Raw genomic sequence first — 22239 nt, forward strand, 5'->3', positions numbered from 1 at the left:
CCAAAATCAAGAGTCACCACTAAAAACCTTTTATAATATCAACCCTTTCTCTCTGTACAGACAAATGGCACACATGGAATTCCCATGCTGGCCCAGTCACCTGTGAATTCAAGAATTTGCTGGAACTAAAGTAGGTTTGGGGCCCTCAGACATGCAGTCTTTGCATCCCAGACTCAAAGAAAAGCAATTATGTCTCTTTCATGTTTTTACTCCCAGTTTCAGCATCCTCAATACAAACTCACTCTTTTTCTGTCTCCCATCACATTAGGCTTTGTATCAATCCTTAAGGAGGATGCTAGTGACAAAAGTACCAACTTTGGAGTCAAGACCTCTGACCAGATGTGTGACTTTGGAAAAGGCCATACACATCTTTCTTTTCATGGCCTATATCTTTATCTGTACCCAAAAAAAAAAAAAAAGCATACTGTATATTAATGTCTAAGGTGTCAAATTCCTCTAAAATTCTTGGGGATCAGATATATAAATTTATATTGAATCTATCTATATTGAGAATATACCTCCATGTCCTAGCAATGGCATTAAATAACTTATCTACTGACTTTTCTAGGCCTTACTCCTGGTACCAGATTGCCAGATTTAAACCTGTTTTGCTACTTACTGGCTACAAAAACTTGTGAATGTTACTTAACTTCTTTGAACCAGCCTACCAATCTAAAAGATGAGAATAACAGCTCTTTCTGCATAAGGCTGCTACAAAGATTAAATGAGTTAATACACACAATATGTTTAGAGTAGCACTGCACATAGTAAGAGCTCCATGAATGTCAGCTACTATTACCATCCCTATTGTCATGATAAACTGAGAATAGCAACCTGCTTTGAGTTCTCCCCTGATTCATGAGAATCAATTAAGATAATATATGCCGAAGTGATTTGTAAATGTAAAAGTGCTATTTAAAGTTAGGAAATTATACAAATGCTCAGCAACTGGTGACAAGATTAGGAAGAAAAAGTACCACATATCCATATAGTTCAAAACAATTCAGCAACTGGAAAGGAGGAAGTACTGGTACATGCTACATACAGATGAACCCAAAGACATTTTGCTAGGTGAAAGAAGGCAGACACATAATATTGCGTATTTATATGCACTGATCTGCAAATTTATAAAGACATACAGCAGATTAGCAGTTGCCTAGGACAGGAGGTGAGAGCAGGGAAATTGAATATAAACAAGCACAAAGGAACTTTTTAGGGTAATGGAGATGTTCTACAGCTGGATTGTGATGATGGCTGCACAACTCTACACATTTAACAAACCACTGAGTAATATACTCAAGACAGGCAAATGTTATGTTATATAAGTTATACCTCAATAAAGCTTTAAAAATAAGTAAGTAAATATATATAAAGTTAAGGAATTATTATCATCTCATAGGTGGTATTATAAATTCTGTTTCTTTTTTTAAAATGATTTGAAATTTTGGGTTTTTGTGGAGATAGCGAAAGTGCTTTAAAAGTTGTAAATCTTTACGCAAAGTATTATTACCAATAAAAATAAATCACAATAAACATATCTTAAGGCATTCTATGACTGATCCATTCCAATCCCCCAACCACCACACGCACACACACACACAAACACACACACACACACACACACCCTCACTGAGAAATACTCCCACAGGAATACCCTGCTTTGGTGAGCCTGAGTCCCACAGCCAACTGATTCCCATAACCAAGCTTTCTCTCCCTTTCCCTCAGCACTTCATCACCCCATCTCTGGAACACACTGTAATATCTTTAGAGCTAATCCTCAGTCCAAATCTCAGCTCAGCCACATGTATCTCCCTAGGCAAAGTATTTACTGCTGAGCTCCTTTTCCCTGAGGGCAGGAAGACAGGCACAGAAGCAGAAAGATTAGCCATACATTGAGAGAGCCTAGTAATACTCTACACAGGATTTCCAAATTCAGCTTAGCCCCAATCCCTTCACAGAAGCTTCTCTACTCCTTCAGCTCTTTCATGTAGTAATCTGTGTAAGTGCCTTCTCCTACCTTGACTTTGAAGTTCCTTGAGAGCAGGGATCAGGTATATATCTTTCAAACTTCTAGGCTGGAGGTGTTTAAGAAACATTTATTGAAAATGTGTTATTTCTACTCTTCACTGAGTGAGCTGGCTTCTCAGGATCACTTTCAGTGAAGAAGCATATTGGTCATGAGTCAATATCATTAGAGCCTGAAGTTTAGTTCCATGATAGGTTTATCCTAATCCACCTAGTCTGTCTTACTTATTCCCTTATGGGAACAAATATTAACGTGTCCAACATGGAGAAATAGCCAGTGTATGCCCAGAGAATAAAGCTTTTTCTTAGTGCAAGGCCCACTGTGCTTATAAAGTTTGGACACTGATGACATATTCTAATCAATTAAGTTAATCAACTTAGATTCATTACTTTGTTCCCTATATCCCGAGGTTGGTAAACACCATTAGCAAATAGAGTCAAGTAAATATTTTAAAGAGAAAATACCTTCATACAAAAGCACCGCCAGAAACTGTTGTCAGTTGAATAATTTGTTTACAATATTTTGTCACTAGTAGGCCCATCTCTACAGAGCCCCTCCTGGTATCCCTCCTTGGAGAAAGTATACTGAGCCATATGACTTATTTTAGCAAATGGAATAAATTATCCTATAATTGAATAAAATCGTTAAAAGCCATTGTGATGTTCTACCATTATTCTTCCCTCTGCCTAAAAATGGTCTGACCCTATCAGCCTAGGTCGCCTAATGAACATGTGGAGTGGACCTCCAGCCAATCCACAGCCAATATTTACTGTGGGCAAGATATACACTTAACTGTATATCTTTGGGGGTTATGCTTTGATTAGTCACTAATAGCGGACTAGTGCAGAAAGCTACTGATGGATGTTTCATCCTCTCCCTCTGGCCTTTGTCACACCACGGGCATAGAATGCAGTTTGAAGTTCACTCTTTAATGTTTATTTATTTTTGAGAGAAAGAGAGACAGAGTGTGAGTGGGGGAGGGACAGGGAACGAGAAAGATACAGATCTGAAGCAGGCTCCAGGCTGGGCTCAAACTCACAAACCACTAGATCATGACCTGAGCCAAAGTCAGACGCTTAACTGACTGAGCCACCCAGGCACCCCTTGAAGTTCATTCTTTAAAAGCAATCAGTAAAAGGGATAAGACATATATCATAGGGATGTTGAGATTATCTGGTGGGATAACATACGGAGAGAACCTAGGATTTTATGAGCTCAGTAAGCATGAGCTCCGCCCTCCCACAACTTCTCCCTTTCCCATTTTATTCCCACTACAGACAAATGTCTACTATAGTCTTGACTCTATACTGGTGACATGAAAAAGTCATACATAGTTTCTACCTTAAGAATCTCCTTGTCTAATTCCTATGAGGAAAATGCAGCATGTGCATGCTTGCTTCCTCATATATTTAAGTAAGTCTCCAGCATCCAAGCAGAAAGTTAAAAAATGGGATTAGGATGTGCCTTGAACAAGCTATTGTTCATCATTTTCCCCACTCTTCACCACAACAAACCACCCCTTCTCCTATACACACACAACTATCACCCCCACCTCCAGCTGGTATTCCTTGATCCTCAAGGTGGGATCCTTCCTTGAGGGATCAATGCTGTCCTTTGTGGTTCCACAGAACTCTGTACTTCCCCCTTCTTCTAACTATTACTTAGGATTGGATTTGTTAGTTTGTGAATTGGTCTTCTCACTAGATTCTATGACCCATCAAAGAAGAAACTGTATCTTCTTTATTGTATTCCTAGAAGCTGGCTCATGCATGGTAAAAGGAAGGTATTTATCAACATTTTTGAATAAATGAATGAATGACGGTCCTCAATTAATTCTCCTTCATAATGACTTTTGAGTTCTCACTGCAAGTTGATAAATTTGTTATGCCACGTGCCCAAGGCTCCACTCAATATCCTCATAGATATTTTTTAACTGGCAAGAAATTCTCTGTTATGAAATCGGTATGTAATTTACATATACCCACAATCTTAAAGTACTCTCAGAGCCCCATAGAAATTCAAATGGGCAATCGACAAATTAAATTATCAGCTCCTAATTAAGCAGATGTTGACTTTCACTAAAATTGGTAACATATATCCTAGAAATTAATGAATAGCTTGAGAATAACCATGAATTTCATGAAGCTAAAATCTGCCAAAGCCAGGGATGCTGAAGTATGTTCAGGAGAGTTTCCAAATGCATACGTTTCTATAGTTGCTTACACTGTAAGAACTAAAGAATAAGTAAGCTAATTTCCTTTAAAAAAAAAAAAGACCAAATTGAACTCAAATTCTATTCATCTTTTGGAAGGACTCCAGAGTCGCCAAAGTAGGACCACATCCTCACTTACTCTTGGGGTATCCAAAAAGCTTTGATTATATGAGGTTCTTTTTTAAAATGAAGAAAAATTGAAGGGCCAAGATGGTGGAACAGCATGGAAGTTTTTTTGCATCTCTCATCCCTGAAATACAGCCAGATCAACACTAAACCATCCTGAGCACCTAGAAAACTGATTTGAGGATTAACACAACAATCTGCACAACCTGAACTGGAGAACTTGGCAGGTAGGAGGCATGGAGAGGTGAACCTGGGGAGAAAGCTGCGGAGGGCAGGGAGCTGGTTTTGCTTGTGGAGAGAGGATGGAGATGGGGGGGTGGTGGGGAGAGTATGGAACGCATCCCCCCTGCCCAAAAGCAGCTGGAGAGAAAAGAAATAGTACACAAGGACTGAACAAAAAAAAGGGGAAAGGAGAAAGGAGAGGGTTTAAATTCCATTAAGACTCTATAAACAGGGGGAGCGCAGAGTCTGAAACTCTATAGCTCTATACCTGGCGGTGCTCTGGTGGGAAGGGCAAATCCCCAGGAGCATTTAGCAAAGTCCTCAGGGTCCTTGGGCCACACAAGGAGAGGCAGTTCCCCTGCTGGGAGGACATTTGGTAGAGGCTGTGTGGCCTCCCCACAGGCAAAGGTCCCAGTGGACTCCAGAGAAAAACCACATTTGCTGGTGCTGTTACAAGGACGTTAAAGGGGAATCCTGGCCCCCGATGTGTGTTGTGATTTTCCATAATCCCTGAAATGCTGCTGCTATACAATCAAGTGAAATTTTTGGGGGGCAGGCTGGCACCCAGCCACAGTCTCTGGGCATCTGCAGCAGCGCAGTATCCTGAACATTCCTGGGGATGGCCAGCACCTGGCCATTGCTAAGCAAGACCCTACCTGAGAAGGTCTGAGCGGGTCAAAGCCACAGTCCCATAGAAGTGAGATAAAACTCAGGAAAGAGGTGCCGCCTGGCAGCTTGATGGCTTGGTCATGGACAGCATAAAAGCAGGGAGTGGATGGAAGCCAGAGACAAAGGACAGGTGCTTGACTTGTCAGTTGGGGAGAGTACAGAGTTTTGATTCCAGAGACTAGGTATGGGGTGACACCATTTTTACCCCTCCCTTGCAGGCGCATACAGGCCTACACGCGCCACAGCAATCTACCCCAGTAAGCTAAGCAGCGCCATCTAGTGGAGAACGGAGCCATTACACTAAGCCCCGCCCAACTGGGCCAACCTTGCTGTTCAGAAACAACGCAAGTCTCTCTGCCTGCTTAGTTTATAGGCTATAAAGTACTTCATCGTTCGACTTCTGGGGAACGGATGTAATTTCAATCATACTCCAGTCTGTTTGCAGTGTATCTATTCAATTTTTTTCTTTTCTTATTCTTGACTACAAAAGAGAAAAAATTTATTTTTATTTTCCGTGTCTATTAAAATATTGTTCTTTAATATTTTCTACTATATTTTTTGCTTTTTTGCAAATTTGTCAAGTTCTAGTTTTTAATTCCATAATTTCATTTTATTCTATTTCATTGTATTCATTTTTTTCAAATTTTCAAACATTTTCCTTTTGTCCCTTTTTTCTCTAATCTATCAAGCTTCTTTCAACAACCAGACCAGACCACACCTAGGATCTAGCACCGTTTATTTGATTTTTTGTGTTGTTTTTAATTTTTTAATTTTTTAATTTTAATTTTTTTACCTTATAATTTCTTTTTCTCCTTCAAAATGATGAAACAAAGGAAATCACCCCAAAAGAAAGAACAGGAAGAAATGACAGCCAGGGACTTAACCAATTCAGATACAAGCAAGATGCCTGAGCCAGAATTTAGAATCATGATCATAACAATACTGCTGGGGTTGAAAACAGATTAGAATACCTTTCTGAGGAGATAAAAGCTAGTTAGGATGAAATAAAAAAATGCTATAACTGAGCTGCAATCTCGAATGGATGCCACAGTGGCAAGGATGAATGAGGCAGAGGAGTGAATCACCAATACAGAAGACAAACTTATAGAGAACAATGAAGCAGAAAAAAAGAGGGAGACTAAGGCAAAAAAGCACGATTTAAGAATTAGAGAAATCAGTGACTCATTAAAAAGTAACAACATGAGGATCCTGGGAAGATGGCGGCGTAGGAGGAGGCTGGGCTCACCAAGCGTCCTGCTGATCACTTAGATTCTACTTACACCTGCCTAAATAACCCAGAAAACCGCCAGAAGACTAGCAGAACGGAGTCTCTGGAGCCAAGCGCAGATGAGAGGCCCACAGAAGAGGGTAGGAAGGGCAGAGAGGCAGTGTGCGCTCCATGGACTGGCGGGAGGGAGCTGGGACAGAGGGGCGGCCCGCCAGCCAAGAAGAGCCCCCAAGTTTGGCTTGCAAAAGCGGAGGGGCCAGAAGGAGTGTGTTCCGACAGCAAGCGGGACTTGACATCTGGAAGGTTATAAGCTAACAGCTCTGCTGGGAGAACGGGAGGGCTGGAGGACAATGGGAGGGAGAGTTGTTGAGCCCTGACGACAGAGCTCAGCTTGGCGGGGAACAAAGGTGCTTGCCAGCGCCATCTCCCTCGCCCATCCCCCAGCCAAAATCCCAAAGGGAACCGTTTCCTGCCAGGGAACTTGCTTCCACCGCGCAAACACCCAAAGCTGTGCTTCTGCGGATCCATCCCTCCAGCGGGTCTGACTCCCTCCTGGTGCCACAGGGCCCCTCCCAAAGCAGATCACTGAAGGAAAAGTGAGATGAGCCTGCCCCTCCCGCCCCTGTGAACCTAGCCGATCCACCCCAGCTAATACGCCAGATCCCCAGCACCACAAGCCCGGCAGTGTGCAAGTAGCCCAGGTGGGCCACGCCACACCACAGTGAATCCCACCCCTAGGAGAGGGGAAGAGAAGGCACACACCAGTCTCACTGTGGCCCCAGCGGTGGGCTGGGGGCAGACATCAGATCTGACTGTGGCCCCGCCCACCAACGCAAGTTATTCAAGACAGCACAGGGGAAGTGCCCCGCAGTCCTGCACCACTCCAGGGACTATCCAAAAGGACAAAATGGAAGAATTCCCCTCAGAAAAACGTCCAGGAAATAACAACAGTTAACGAACTGATGAAAAATGATTTAAACAATATAACAGAAACTGAATTTAGAATAATAGTCATAAAATTAATCGCTGGGCTTGAAAACAGTATAAAGGACAGCAGAGAATCTTTTGCTACAGAGATCAAGGGACTAAGGAACAGCCAGGAGGAGCTAAAAAATGCTATCAACGAGCTGCAAAATAAAATGGAGACAACTACAGCTCAGATTGAAGAGGCAGGGAGAGAATAGGTGAACTAGAGGATAAAATTATGCAAAAAAAAGAAGCTGAGAATAAGAGAGATAAAAAAATCCAGGAGTATGAGGGGAAAATTAGAGAACTAAGTGATGCACTAAAGAGAAACAATATATGCATAATTGGTATTCCAGAGGAGGAAGAGAGAGGGAAAGGTGCTGAAAGTGTACTTGAAGAAATAATAGCTGAGAACTTCCCAGATCTGGGGAAGGAAAAAGGCATTGAAATCCAAGAGGCACAGAGAACTCCCATCACACATAACTTGACTCAATCTTCTGCATGACATATCATAGTGAAACTGGCAAAATACAAGGATCAAGAAAAAATTCTGAAAGCAGCTAGAGATAAACATGCTCTAACATATAAAGGGAGACTATAAGACTCCTGACCGATCTCTCTACTGAAACTTGGCAGGCCAGAAAGGAATGGCAGGAGATCTTCAATGTGATGAACAGAAAAAATTTGCAGCCAAGAATCCTTTATCCAGCAAGTCTGTCATTTAGAATAGAAGGAGAGATAAAGGTCTTCCCAAACAAACAAAAACTGAAGGAATTCGTCACCACTAAACCAGCCCTACAAGAGATCCTAAGGGGGATCCTGTGAGACAAAGTACCAGAGACATTGCTACAAGCATGAAACCTACGGACATCACAATGACTCTAAACCCATATCTTTCTATAATAACACTGAATGTAAAAGGACTAAATGCGCCAACCAAAAGACATAGGGTATCAGAATGGATAAAAACACAAGACCCATCTATTTGCTGTCTACAAGAGACTCATTTTAGACCTGAGGACACCTTCAGATTGAGAGTGAGGGGGTGGAGAACTATATATCATGCCACTGGAAGTCAAAAGAAAGCTGGAGTAGCCATACTTATATCAGACAAACTAGGCTTTAAATTAAAGGCTGTAACAAGAGATGAAGAAGGGCATTATATAATAATCACAGGGTCTATCCATCAGGAAGAGCTAACAATTATAAATGTCTATGCACCGAATACAGGAGCCCCCAAATATATAAAACAATTACTCATAAACATAAGCAACCTTATTGATAAGAATGTGGTAATTGCAGGGGACTTTAACACTCCACTTACAGAAATGGATAGATTATCTAGACACACGGTCAATAAAGAAACAAGGGACCTGAATGATACATTGGATCAGATGGACTTGACAGATATATTTAGAACTCTGCATCCCAAAGCAACAGAATATACTTTCTTCTTGAGTGCACATGGAACTTTCTCGAAGACAGATCACATACTGGGTCACAAAACAGCCCTTCATAAGTATACAAGAATTGAAATCATACCATGCATACTTTCAGACCACAATGCTATGAAGCTTGAAATCAACCACAGGAAAAAGTCTGGAAAACCGCCAAAAGCATGGAGGTTAAAGAACACCCTACTAAAGAATGAATGGGTCAACCAGGCAATTAAAGAAGAAATTTAAAAATATATGGAAACAAATGAAAATGAAAATACAACAATCCAAATGCTTTGGGATGCAGCGAAGGCAGTCCTAAAAGGAAAATACATTGCAATCCAGGCCTATCTCAAGAAACAAGAAAAATCCCAAATACAAAATCTAACAGCACACCTAAAGGAAATAGAATCAGAACAGCAAAGACACCACAAACCCAGCAGAAGAAGAGAAATAATAAAGATCAGAGCAGAAATAAGCAATATAGAATCTAAACAAACTGTAGAGCAGATCAACGAAACCAAGAGTTGGTTTTTTGAAAAAATAAACAAAATTGACAAACCTCTAGCCAGGCTTCTCAAAAAGAAAAGGCAGGTGACCCAAATAGATAAAATCTTGAATGAAAATGGAATTATTACAACCAATCCCTCAGAGATACAAACAATTATCAGGGAATACTATGAAAAATTATATGCCAACAAACTGGACAACCTGGAAGAAATGGACAAATTCCTAAACACCCACACACTTCCAAAACTCAATCAGGAGGAAATAGAAAGCTTGAACAGATCTATTACCAGCAAAGAAACTGAATCAGTCATCAAAAATCTCCCAACAAATAAGAGTCCAGGACCAGATGGCTTCCCAGGGGAGTTCTACCAGACGTTTAAAGCAGAGATAATACCTATCCTTCTCAAGCTATTCCAAAAAATAGAAAGGGAAGGAAAACTTCCAGAATCATTCTATGAAGCCAGTATTACTTTGATTCCTAAACCAGACAGAGACCCAGTAAAAAAAGAGAACTACAGGCCAATATCCCTGATGAATATGGATGCAAAAATTCTCAATAAGATACTAGCAAATCAAATCCAATAGCATATAAAAAGAATTATTACCATGATCAAGTGGAATTCATTCCTGTGCTGCAGGGCTGGTTCAACATTTGCAAATCAATCAATGTGACACATCACATTACTAAAAGAAAAGATAAGAACCATATGATCCTGTCAATCAATGCAGAGAAGGCCTTTGACAAAATTCAGCAACCTTTCTTAATAAAAACCCTCGAGAAAGTTGGGATAGAAGGAACATACTTAAACATCATAAAAGCCATTTAGGAAAAGCCCACAGCTAACATCATCCTCAATGGGGAAAAACTGAGAGCTTTTTCCCTGAGATCAGGAACACGACAGGGATGTCCACTCTCACCGCTGTTGTTTAACATAGTGTTGGAAGTGCTAGCATCAGCAATCAGACAACAAAAGGAAATCAAAGGCATCAAAATTGGCAAAGATGAAGTTAAGCTTTCACTTTTTGCAGATGACATGATATCATACATGGAAAATCCAATAGACTCCACCAGAAGTCTGCTAGAACTGATACATGAAGTTAGCAAAGTTGCAGGATACAAAATCAATGTACAGAAATCAGTTGCATTCTTATACACTAATAATGAAGCAACACAAAGACAAATAAAGAAACTGATCCCATTCAAAATTGCACCAAGAAGCATAAAATACCTAGGATTAAATCTAACCAAAGATGTAAAAGATCTGTATGCTGAAAACTATAGAAAGCTTATGAAGGAAATTGAAGAAGATATAAAGAAATGGAAAAACATTCCATACTCATGGATTGGTAGAATAAATATTGTCAAAATGTCAATACTACCCAAAGCTATCTACACATTCAATGCAATCCCAATCAAAATTGCACCAGCATTCTTTTCAAAACTAGAACAAGCAATCCTAAAATTCATATGGAACCACAAAAGGCCCCGAATAGCCAAAGTAATTTTGAAGAAGAAGACCAAAGCTGGAGGCATCACAATCCCAGACTTTAGCCTCTACTACAAAGCTGTCATCATCAAGACAGCATGGTATCGGCACAAAAACAGACACATAGACCAATGGAATAGAATAGAAACCCCAGAACTAGACCCACAAACGTATGGCCAACTAATCTTTGACAAAGCAGGAATGAATATCCAATGGAAAAAAGACTCTCTCTTTAACAAATGGTGCTGGGACAACTGGACAGCAACATGCAGAAGATTGAAACTAGACCACTTTCTTACACCATTCACAAAAATAAACTCAAAATGGATAAAGGACCTGAATGTGAGACAGGAAACCATCAAAACCCTAGACGAGAAAGCAGGAAAAGACCTCTCTGACCTCAGCCGTAGCAATTTCTTACTTGACACATCCCCAAAGGCAAGGGAATTAAAAGCAAAAATGAACTACTGGGACCTTATGAAGATAAAAAGCTTCTGCACAGCAAAGGAAACAACCAACAAAACTAAAAGGCAACCAACGGAAAGGGAAAAGATATTTGCAAATGACATATCGGACAAAGGGCTAGTATCCAAAATCTATAAAGAGCTCACCAAACTCCACACCCGAAAAACAAATAACCCAGTGAAGAAATGGGCAGAAAACATGAATAGACACTTCTCTAAAGAAGACATCCGCATGGCCAACAGGCACATGAAAAGATGCTCAACGTCGCTCCTCGTCAGGGAAATACAAATCAAAACCACACTCAGATACCACCTCACGCCAGTTAGAGTGGCCAAAATGAACAAATCAGGAGACTATAGATGCTGGAGAGGATGTGGAGAAATGGGAATTCCCAACTGTTGGTGGCAATGCAAATTGGTGCAGCCACTCTGGAAAACAGTGTGAAGGTTCCTCAAAAAATTAAAAATAGACCTACCCTATCACCCAGCAATAGCACTGCTAGGAATTTATCCAAGGGATACAGGAGTACTGATGCATAGGGGCACTTGTACCCCGATGTTTATAGCAGCACTCTCAACAATAGCCAAATTATGGAAAGAGCCTAAATGTCCATCAACTGATGAATGGACAAAGAAATTGTGGTTTATATACACAGTGGAGTACTACGTGGCAATGAGAAAGAATGAAATATGGCCCTTTGTAGCAACATGGATGGAATTGGAGAGTGTGATGCTAAGTGAAATAAGCCATACAGAGAAAGACAGATACCATATGGTTTCACTCTTATGTGGATCCTGAGAAACTTAACAGAAACCCATGGGGGAGGGGAAGGAAAAAAAAAAAAAAAAGAGGTTAGAGTGGGAGAGAACCAAAGCATAAGAGACTGTTAAAAACTGAGAACAAACTGAGGGTTGATGGGGGATGGGAGGGAGGGGAGGGTGGGTGATGGGTATTGAGGAGGGCACCTTTTGGGATGAGCACTGGGTGTTGTATGGAAACCAATGTGACAATAAACTTCATATATTGAAAAAAAAAAAAGTAACAACATCAGAATCATAGGGGACCCAGAAGAGGAAGAAAGAGAAAAAGGAGTAGAAGGTTTACATGAGCAAATTATAGTGGAAAACTGTCCTAAACCAGGGAAAGACACAGACACAAAAATCCAAGAAGCACAGAGAACTCCCATTAGATTCAACAAAACCACCCATCAACAAGGCATATCATAGTCAAATTCACAAAATACTCAGGCAAGGAAAGAATCATGAAAGCAGCAAGGGAAAAAAAGTCCTTAACCTATAAGGGAATACAGATCAGGTTTTCAGCAGACCCATCCACGGAAACTTGGCAAATCAAAAAGGAATGGCAGGACATATTCCATGTGCTGAATCAGAAAAATATGTAGCCAAAAATTCTTTATCCAGCAAGGCTGTCATTCAAAATAGAAGCAGACATAAAAAGTTTCCCAGACAAACAAAAATTAAAGGAGTTACTGACCACTAAACCAGCCCTGCAAGAAATTTTAAGGGGGACTTTCTGAGGGGAGAAAAGGGGAAAAAAAAAAGACCAAAAGCAACAAAGACTAGAAAGGACCAGAGAACACTACCAGAAACTCCAACTCTATAGGCAACATAATAGCATAAATTCCTATCTTTCAGTACTCACTCTAAATGTCAAAGTACTAAATGATTCAATCAAAAGACACAGGGTAACAGAATGGACAAGAAAACAAGATCCATCTATATGCTGTTTACAAAAGACCCACTTTAGACCTAAAGACACCTTCAGATTAAAAGCAATGGGATGGAGAACCATCTATCATGCTAATGATCACTAAAAGAAAGCCAGAGTAGCCATATTTATATCAGACAACCTAGACTTTAAAATAAAGACTGTAACAAGAGATGAAGAAGGGCATTAATCATAATTAAGGGGTCTATTCACAAAGACTAACAATTGTAAACATTTATACTCCAAATGTGCAAGCATCCAAATATATAAATCAATTAATCACAAACATGATGAAACTCATTGATAATAATACCATAATAGTAGGGTACTTGAACACCCCACCTATAGCAAAGGATAAATCATCTAAACAGAAAGTCAACAAGGAAACAATGGGTTTGAATGACACACTGGACCACATGGACTTAACAGATATATTCAGAACATTTCATTCTAAAGCAGAGGAATACACATTCTTCTCCAGTGCACATGGAATGTACTCCAGAATAGACCACACACTGGGACACAAATCAGCCCTCAGCAAGTACAAAAAGATCAAGATCATACCGTGCATATTTTCAGACCACAACGCTATGAACTTTGAAATGAACCATAAGAAAAAATGTGGAAAGATAACAAAACTTGGAGACTAAAGAACATCCTACTAAAGAATGAATGGTTAACAAAGAAGTTAAAAAGGAAATTGAAAAGTACAGTGAAGCCAAGGAAAATGATAACACCACAGCCCCAAACCTCTGGACCACAGCAAAGGTGGTCATAAGAGGGAAGTATATAGCAATTCAGGCTTTCCTAAAGAAGGAAGAAAGGTCTCAGATACACAACCTAACCTTACACCTTAAAGAGATGGAAAAAGAACAGCATATAAAACCCAAAACCAGCAAAAGACTGGAAATAATAAAGATTAGAGCAGAAATCAATGCTACTGAAACCAAAAAAACAGTAGAACAGATCAATGAAACCAGAAGCTGGTTCTTTGAAAGAATTAACAAAACTGATAAACTACTAGCCAGTTTGATCAAAAAGAAAAAGGAAAGGACCCAAATAAATAAAATCAATAATGAAAGAGGAGAGATCACAACCAACACAACAGAAATAAAAATAGTAATAAGAGAATACTGTGAGCAATTATATGCCAATAAAATGGGCAATCTGGAAGAAATGGACAAATTCCTAGAAACATATATAAACTACCAAAACTGAAACAGGAAGAAATAGAAAATTTGAACAGACCCATAACCAGTAAAGAAATCGAATTAGTAATCAAAAATCTGCCAAAAAACAAGAGTTCAGGGCCAGATGGCTTTGCAGGGGAACTCTACCAAACATTTAAGGAAGAGTTAACACCTATTCTCTTGAAGCTGTTCCAAAAAATAGAAATGAAGGAAAACTTCCAAACTCTTTCTATGAAGCCAGCATTACCTTGATTCCAAAACCAGACAAAGATCCCACTAAAAAGGAGAACTATAGACCAATTTCCCTGATGAACATGGATGCCAAATTCTCAACAAGATAGTAGCTAACCGGATCCAACAATACATTAAAAAAATTATTCACCACAACCACGTGGGTTTATACCTTGGATGCAGAGCTGGTTCAATATACAAAGAACAATCAATGTGACTCGTCACATCAATAAAAGAAAGGACAAGAACCACATTATCCTCTCAACAGATGCAGAGAAAGCATTTGACAAAATACAGCATCCTTTCTTGATAAAAAACCCTCAAGAAAGTGGGGATAGAAGGATCATACCTCAAGATCATAAAAGCCATATATGTAAGACCCACCGCTAATATCATCCTCAATGGGGAAAAACTGAGGGCTTTCCCCCAAGGTCAGGAACAAGACAGGGATGTCCACTCTCACCACTATATTGGAAGTCTTAGCCTCAGCAATGACACAACACAAAGAAATGAAAGGCATCCAAATCGGCCAAGAGGAGGTCAAATTTTCAGTCTTCACAGATGACACAATACTGTATATGGAAAACCTAAAAGATTCCACCAAAAAACTGCTAGAACTGATCCATGAATTCAGAAAAGTCGCAGGATATAAAATCAACGCACAGAAATTGGTTGCACTCCTATACACCAATAATGAAGCAACAGAAAGAGAAATCAAGGAATCGATCCCATTTACAATTGCACCAAAAACCATAAAATAGCTAGGAATAAATCTAACCTAAGAGGTGAAACATCTATACACTGAAACCTATAGAAAGCTTATGAAAGAAATTGAAGAAGACACAAAAAAATGGAAAAAGATTCCATGCTCCTGGATAGGAAGAAAAAATATTGTTAAAATGTCAATACTACCCAAAGTAATCTACATAAACAGTGTAATCCCTATCAAAATATCCCCAGCATTCTTCACAGAGCTAGAACAAACAATTCTAAAATTTGTATGGAACCAGAAAAGACCCTGAATAGCCAAAGTGATCTTGAAAAAGAAAACCAAAGCAGGAGGCATCATAATCCCAGACTTCAAGCTATACTACAAAGCTGTAATCATCAAGACAGTATGATACTGGCACAAGAACAGACACTCAGATCAATGAAAAAGAACACAGAACCCAGAAATGGACGCACAAACATATGGCCAACTGATCTTTGACAAAGCAGGAAATAATATCTAATGGAATAAAGACAGTCTCTTCAGCAAGTGGTGCTGGGAAAACTGGACAGCGACATAGAGAAGAATGAACCTAGACCACTTTCTTACATCATACACAAAAATAAACCCAAAATTGATGAAAGACCTAAATATAAAACAGGAAGGCATCAAAATTCTAGAGGAGAAAACAAGCAAAAACCTCTTTGACCTCGGCCACAGCAACTTCTTACTCAACACATCTCTGGAGGCAAGGGAAACCAAAGCAAAAATGAACTAGTGGGACCTCATCAAAATAAAAAGCTTCTGCACAGCAAAGGAAACAATCAGCAAAACTAAAAGGCAACCAATGGAATGGGAGAAGATATTTACAAATGACATATCAGATAAAGGGTTAGTATCCAAAATCTATAAAGAACTTATCAAACTCAACACCCAAAAAACAAATAATCCAGTAAAGAAATGGACAAAAGACATAAATAGACATTTCAAAGGAAGACATCCAGATGGCCAACCAACACATGAAAAAATGCTCAACATCACTCATCATCAGGGAAATACAACTCAAAACCACAATGAGATACCACCTCACACCTGTCAGAGTGGCTAACATTAATGACTCCGACAACAAGAGACGTTGGTGAGGATGCAGAGAAAGAGGATCTCTTTTGCACTGTTGGTGGGAATGCAAACAGGTGCAGCCACTCTGGAAAACAGCCACTCAAAAACATTTTTGAGATTCCTCAAAAAATTAATAACAGAGCTATCCTACAACCCAGCAATTGCACTACTAGGTTTTATCCAAGGGATACAGGTATGCTGATTTGAAGGGGTACATGCACCCCAATGTTTATAGCAGCACTACCACAATAGCCAAAGTGTATACACACACACACACGCACACACACACATGTGTGTGCGTGTATATACACAATGGACTATACACACACACACACACACACACACGTGTGTGTGTGTGTGTGTGTGTGTATACACAATGGACTATTACTCTGCAATAAAAAAAGAATGAAATCTTGCCATTTGCAACTAAGTAGAGGGTATTATGCTAAGTGAAATTAGTCAGTCAGAGAAAGACAAATATCATATGACTTCACTCATATGAGGACTTTTAGATACAAAACAGATGAACATAAGGGATGGGAAGCAAAAAATAATATAAAAACAGGCAGGATGACAAAATGTAAGAGACTCTTAAATATAAAGAACAAACAGAGTGTTGCTGGAAGGGTTGTGGGAGAAGGGATGGGCTAAATGGGTAAGGGGCTTAAGGAATCTACTCCTGAAATCATTTTTGCACCGTGTGCTAACTTGGATGTAAATTATAAAAAATAAATAAATTCTAGAAAGTAAAAAAATAAAATAAAATAAAATAAAGTAAAATAAAGAAACATTTTTGTTCTGCTTGTTTTTACATAACAGTTCTATCACCTAACACATTTCAAACTGATGACTTGGAAGCACTATCTTTCTTTGGTAGGAAAACATCCTCCCATCCCATGTTCCTGTTTGGCTTTAGTCCACTTAAGCCTTTTCTTTTAGTGTAATAGGATTAACAGAAGCTAATCACAGTTCAAGACTATAGTTTACCAACCTGCCTTTCTCTTGTTTAGTAAAATTCCCCTTCACACCATCACTCAGCCCCTGCTGATCCTGAGAGGCACTACAGAAGGCAGGAAGAAAGGAATGCATGCTTGCTTTCTGAATTGAAAAAGAAGGATTTCATTTGTTTTAGAAAAGCCAAGCTACCAAAAATTAAATCAAATCAAATAAAGCCTTAATTCAGCCATAAAGCCACACACTAGAAAGGCAAGTGTGAGGCAGGTATTTTGGGGAACTACATAGTTGTCTACAGAGGTTCCAAAGTCCTTTCAACTTCTATCAGGATGACTATAGATCATATAGTCTGCATAAAACTTGCCATTCCACAGCATTATCAACAATAGCCAAACTATAGAAAGACCCCAAGTGTCTGTTGACTGATGAATTAGAAGATGTAATATATATAATATATATAACTGGATATATATATAACATATATAATGGAATATTACTCAGGCATCAAAAAGAATGAAATCTTGCTATTTGCATTGACATGGATGGAGCTGGAGTGTATATGCTAAGCAAAATAAGACAGAGAAAGACAAATACCATATTATTTTCACTCATATGTGGAATTTAGGAAACAAATCATATGAACATATGATAAAAGAAAAAAAAGAAGGAAGCAAACCATAAGAGACTCTTAACAATAGAAAACAAACAGGGTTGATGGAGGGAGGTGGGTGGGGGATGGGCTAGATGGAGGATGGGTATTAAGGAGGACACTCGTTTTGATATGTAAGTGATGAATCACCAAATTCTACTCCTCAAACCAGTATTACACTATATGTTAACTAACTAGAATTTAAATTAAAAATTGGAATAAATAAACGAAATAAAAACATCTTTAAAAAAAAAAGATTTGCTATTCCAATTTTATAACTCCCAATCTCTCCTCTCCCATCTGCCAGGGTTGTAGTTCAAATAATCTGATTTTTTTTTTCTCCCAAAATATCAGGGAATCAATGTATATACAGCTTCAAGTTTTCAGAACCACTTAAGTTCCCTCTGGGGAAGTAGTAACCAAAGCCCTCAGTATGCTTCCTTCAGCAGTGCCAGAATTCTATAAAGTCCCTCCCAAGTTAACTCCTCTGGCCTGGCAGCAGGTGAATATCCCTGGAACACTGGGAAGAGCACAGAGACCTTTGCAGCCTGAAATATCAACTCCAACACCTCCTTTTCTCTTTTTCTCCTCTGTTTTCCCCACCTCTCTTCTCCTTTCCACTTTTCCCCACCCCCAATGCTCCCCTACTTCTTCCTCACCCTCCTCTTCCCACCCCTCTCCTTAAAGCACCCTGTGGATGTTGACTGTAATTTTCCCCCTGGGGAAAAAGGAGTAATTCACTTCCAGAGGATTTGCCTGGAGGAGCCACACACAGGCAAAGTCCAAACCTGTCAGCTACTGTATTCCCTCTCTCCCCAACCCAAGCTGGCCACAGAATAAGGGTATAGGGTCTGCCTTTCCTTGCACCACCTGGACCCTTCTCTGCCTGGGCCTCCACCAACAAAGGGCTCAGGAGGTGAGACCATGGTCCACACCGCCAACCCTGTAGGCCAGGTTTATAGCGTGGACAGCGCTGCCCTCTAGTGTTTGCAACCGGGAGCCCTGAGGGCGCCATCAGCTTCAGAATTTCTCTTTTACAGGCTAAGCAAGATCTGAAGCACCTCAGAGCTCCGACCTCCAAGTTCTCCTCCACCGCCACCGCCCTCATCACACCCCGGCTCACCTTTTCATCCCACCCACCCCCTTCGCTGTTCAGTGGTGTCCTGCGCGCCTGCAAACCTGCCTGGTGATTTAGTAAACTGCTCCCTGCTCCTGTTCCTGTTCCTGCTCCTGCTCCTCCTTCTCCTCCACCTCCTCCTGCCAGCTCTCGCTCACGCCTCCTCTTCCAGTCGGGGCACCCAGACTTCGCAAAGCGCAGCGCCTGCCGCCTGCAGCGCCACGGGGCAGCCCAGCGCATCGCGCTCCCAGCTCCTTCTGGCCGCAGGCAGGGGGCACGGGCGCTGGCAAAGGACGCTCGAGGGCCCAACGCCCCTGGACTCAGCGTGCTCCAGAGCTGGGTGTTGAGAGAAGCTGTGCTTTCATAAAGCTCGGGAGAGAACGGAGCGCGTTCGGAGTGAGACTTGGGGAGCCAGCGGGACGCCCCAGGTCGCCCAGTACGACGCGGCTGCACGCACCGTCCACAAGGTGAGGGGCGCACGCTTCCGGGGACGACCTCGGCCTCCCTGCTCACCCCCTCCCCAGGCCAGGGGCTCAAGCTCTGGTTGAGGGATTTTTGCCCCTCTGAGGCGCGAAGGCAGCCGGATTGGGACAAGGGGAGGGAGACTACAGGGGTCGCGTGGGCACTGTGTCTGCCCCCTGGACCGCTTAGTAAGGAACGCATTTCTAGGTTAGACAATCCCCAAACGTGTGAAGCTGCGTGTCGACATTGTGTATAATTGTGGTTGAAGAATTTTATCCTGCTGCCCTTGCCAAAAGATTTGAGGCGGCTTAAAGATGAAATGAATGTGGGAGGGGTGCTAGGAGGAAAAAACTTGAGTGGAAATCACGCGGAGATGGGTGTGCGGCGAGGACCGCTGGAGGACGAGGTGATTTCAAAGCCAACGCTGATTGAAAAACCTTTGATTGGAAAGGATCGTACGGTTGCTCCAGCCCTCAGAAAATAATGATGTGCTTAGCCTGATAAAGAAAATACCCAGATGGGGAGATGATGGGTTTGACTCATGTTCTTAAATTACAAAATAAACCTTGAAAGTGCAAGTTAAGACGTGAAGTTTAGTCTTTGGCTATTTCCAAACCCAATACTGCAAGGTGAGAGACTGGCCTCCTGCGTAATGAAAAGGAAAGGGAATCCAGGCTAAATGGAAGTGATTCCTGCTCCTATCACAGGATGATACATGATTTTGCCTTGTTAATACATACATACTTTTGCTTTTTTGCGCCTTTTTTTTTTAACCTGTATCCAGTTTTGTATAGGACCTTGTATTCAACTCCACCCTGCTTGTCCTTGAGTTACAAGGGTGAGGCAGAGGGTGTCAGCATCCCAGGATGATGCTTTCTAACCTTCCTCACTGTCCTTCCCTGCCTCCTGCACCAAATCTGAGTCCAGGAGGGGATAATAGATGGTCAAGTAAGTTGGGGGAGGGGTGTTTTTCCAAAATATGTCAGGGTTCTCCTACCACTCTTCTTTTACCCCAAGCTCCAGCAGTTTATGCTCCTGTTCTGAACTTGACATTACTAATACATTTTCCATGGTTACACATTTGGACATAATGTGCATGACCTTAGACACCCAGGGTGGACTTATGAATCTAGGGCTTCCCTGACTTAACCCTGTTTATGGAGCAGGAAGCAGGGGCCTGGATCTGGCTCTCCATGCAGCTTCTTTCATAGGGAGCATATTTGCAATACTTTCAAAATACAGATTTGAAATACAGAAAGGAAATTATGAGCCAGCCTTTCTGTACTTCTGGTGCACTTGTATTCCTACTGAATTAAATGAGATGACCCTGTCTTCAACAAATAAATGAGTGGAGGCGTTTGAGGCCCATTTAGCAAGTGCAGAAAATATGCCTGCCTGCCTTTCTCCTCCCTTCAGAACTTTAGCCCTTAGACCACAGAACTGTGAAAATGAAGCTAGCCTCCCAAGTGGGACTCAGTTCAATTTCTGTACCATGTTTAAAGCAAAGTGTGTTGCTTATTTCTGAAATTGCACAGCACCTCCACAACTATTTTGCTGCCTTGAAGTGGGAGAAATACTTCTGCCCAGATATTTCATCACTAGAGATCTATACAGAGAAACTCATTCAAATCCTGACTCATCATTGTTGATAGAACTTAACTATTATGTCATCATCATCTGATATGGGCTTTTGAAACCCAGGGATTTCTACAGATCTCTGTATAAATTGAGACTTGTAATGATGGAACTGGAAAGGAGCTCAAAAAATAATGTAGCCAAAACTGTGGTTCTCAGAGTCTTGGTAAATGCATGCCTAAATATTCCTTTAAGTGGTAATTCTTCCTCTTATAAAGATTTCCAGGAATGAAGACTTCACAGATTACTTTTATATTAAAAAGTATTCAAATTGACTATTTATATCTACAAGCTGGCAAATTTAAAATTCTACAGGAATCAACATCACAAACAGTAAACTCAAGTTTTCATTTTCTCTTCTCCTGCCCATGGTAACTTGACTTGGGGCATATTTCTAGGCCAGGTGTTCCTGGGTATCTTCCTGGACACACCTTTCCCTTGGGCACGTGAGGACACATAAACCACAGCGTACCTTGATACTCACCCTGATGTCACCTTTGTTCGCCATTTTGGTATCTATTCAAAACATTTCCTCCCCATTTCTTCTTATTGATGCCTGGCCAGCATTAATAACGTAAACAAACTTCCTTTTCTTTTGAGATAAATAACCAAGTCAGGATTTCTCAGAGACAGTATTTAGGAAGAAACAAAATCTAGGACACACCACAAGCTCAGGTGATGCTGCAATATGTTCCCGTTCCTGTTTGATGAGGTTATTACTGGAGAGCAAAGTGAGGTTATCACCAACAGCATCTCATCCCCAACTGGCTGAAGCTCCTCTCTATCAACATATTACACCATCACCACCACAAAGATTCCAAGGCTTCAGATTGAAAGCAGATCCCTTTACAGAAAACCTTAGGCCCTGACCTGATGGGTTATCTTCTCATTGCTCAAGCATCTGATTCCCTACACCTCACCTTTATACACATGTCATTTTTTCATGCCTGTGGTCCTTCTTGGAATTTTATTTCTATGCTAGCCTTTAAAAGTAAAAGATCTGAAGCTAATATTTTAATATGGGGAGGCTTTTCCTCCATTTCTGTAGGCTTATTTACATGAGAAAATAAGCTTGAGGCTGCTCAAGAAGTGAATTTC

The 22239-nt window shown here is 40.7% G+C and overlaps 1 protein-coding gene and 1 long non-coding RNA gene across 6 annotated transcripts in view; one reads left to right on the plus strand and one right to left on the minus strand.

The window, feature by feature from the left end:
* The window catches only part of LOC132667356 (uncharacterized), a 260339-nt gene that overhangs the window by 158610 nt on the left and 79490 nt on the right, over window positions 1-22239 (minus strand). The gene's annotated exons all lie outside the window — the stretch shown is intronic.
* HTR1E (5-hydroxytryptamine receptor 1E) overlaps window positions 19033-22239 on the plus strand; it is an 87536-nt gene continuing 84329 nt past the window's right edge. Inside the window, exon 1 of the mRNA XM_060616126.3 lies at window positions 19033-19511. The gene's annotated coding sequence lies outside the window, so the exon portion shown is untranslated. The remainder of the gene's footprint in view (window positions 19512-22239) is intronic.

Source organism: Panthera onca, chromosome B2, assembly GCF_046562875.1.
Source record: "Panthera onca isolate mPanOnc1 chromosome B2, mPanOnc1 haplotype 2, whole genome shotgun sequence".
Taxonomy (NCBI): Eukaryota; Metazoa; Chordata; class Mammalia; order Carnivora; family Felidae; genus Panthera; species Panthera onca.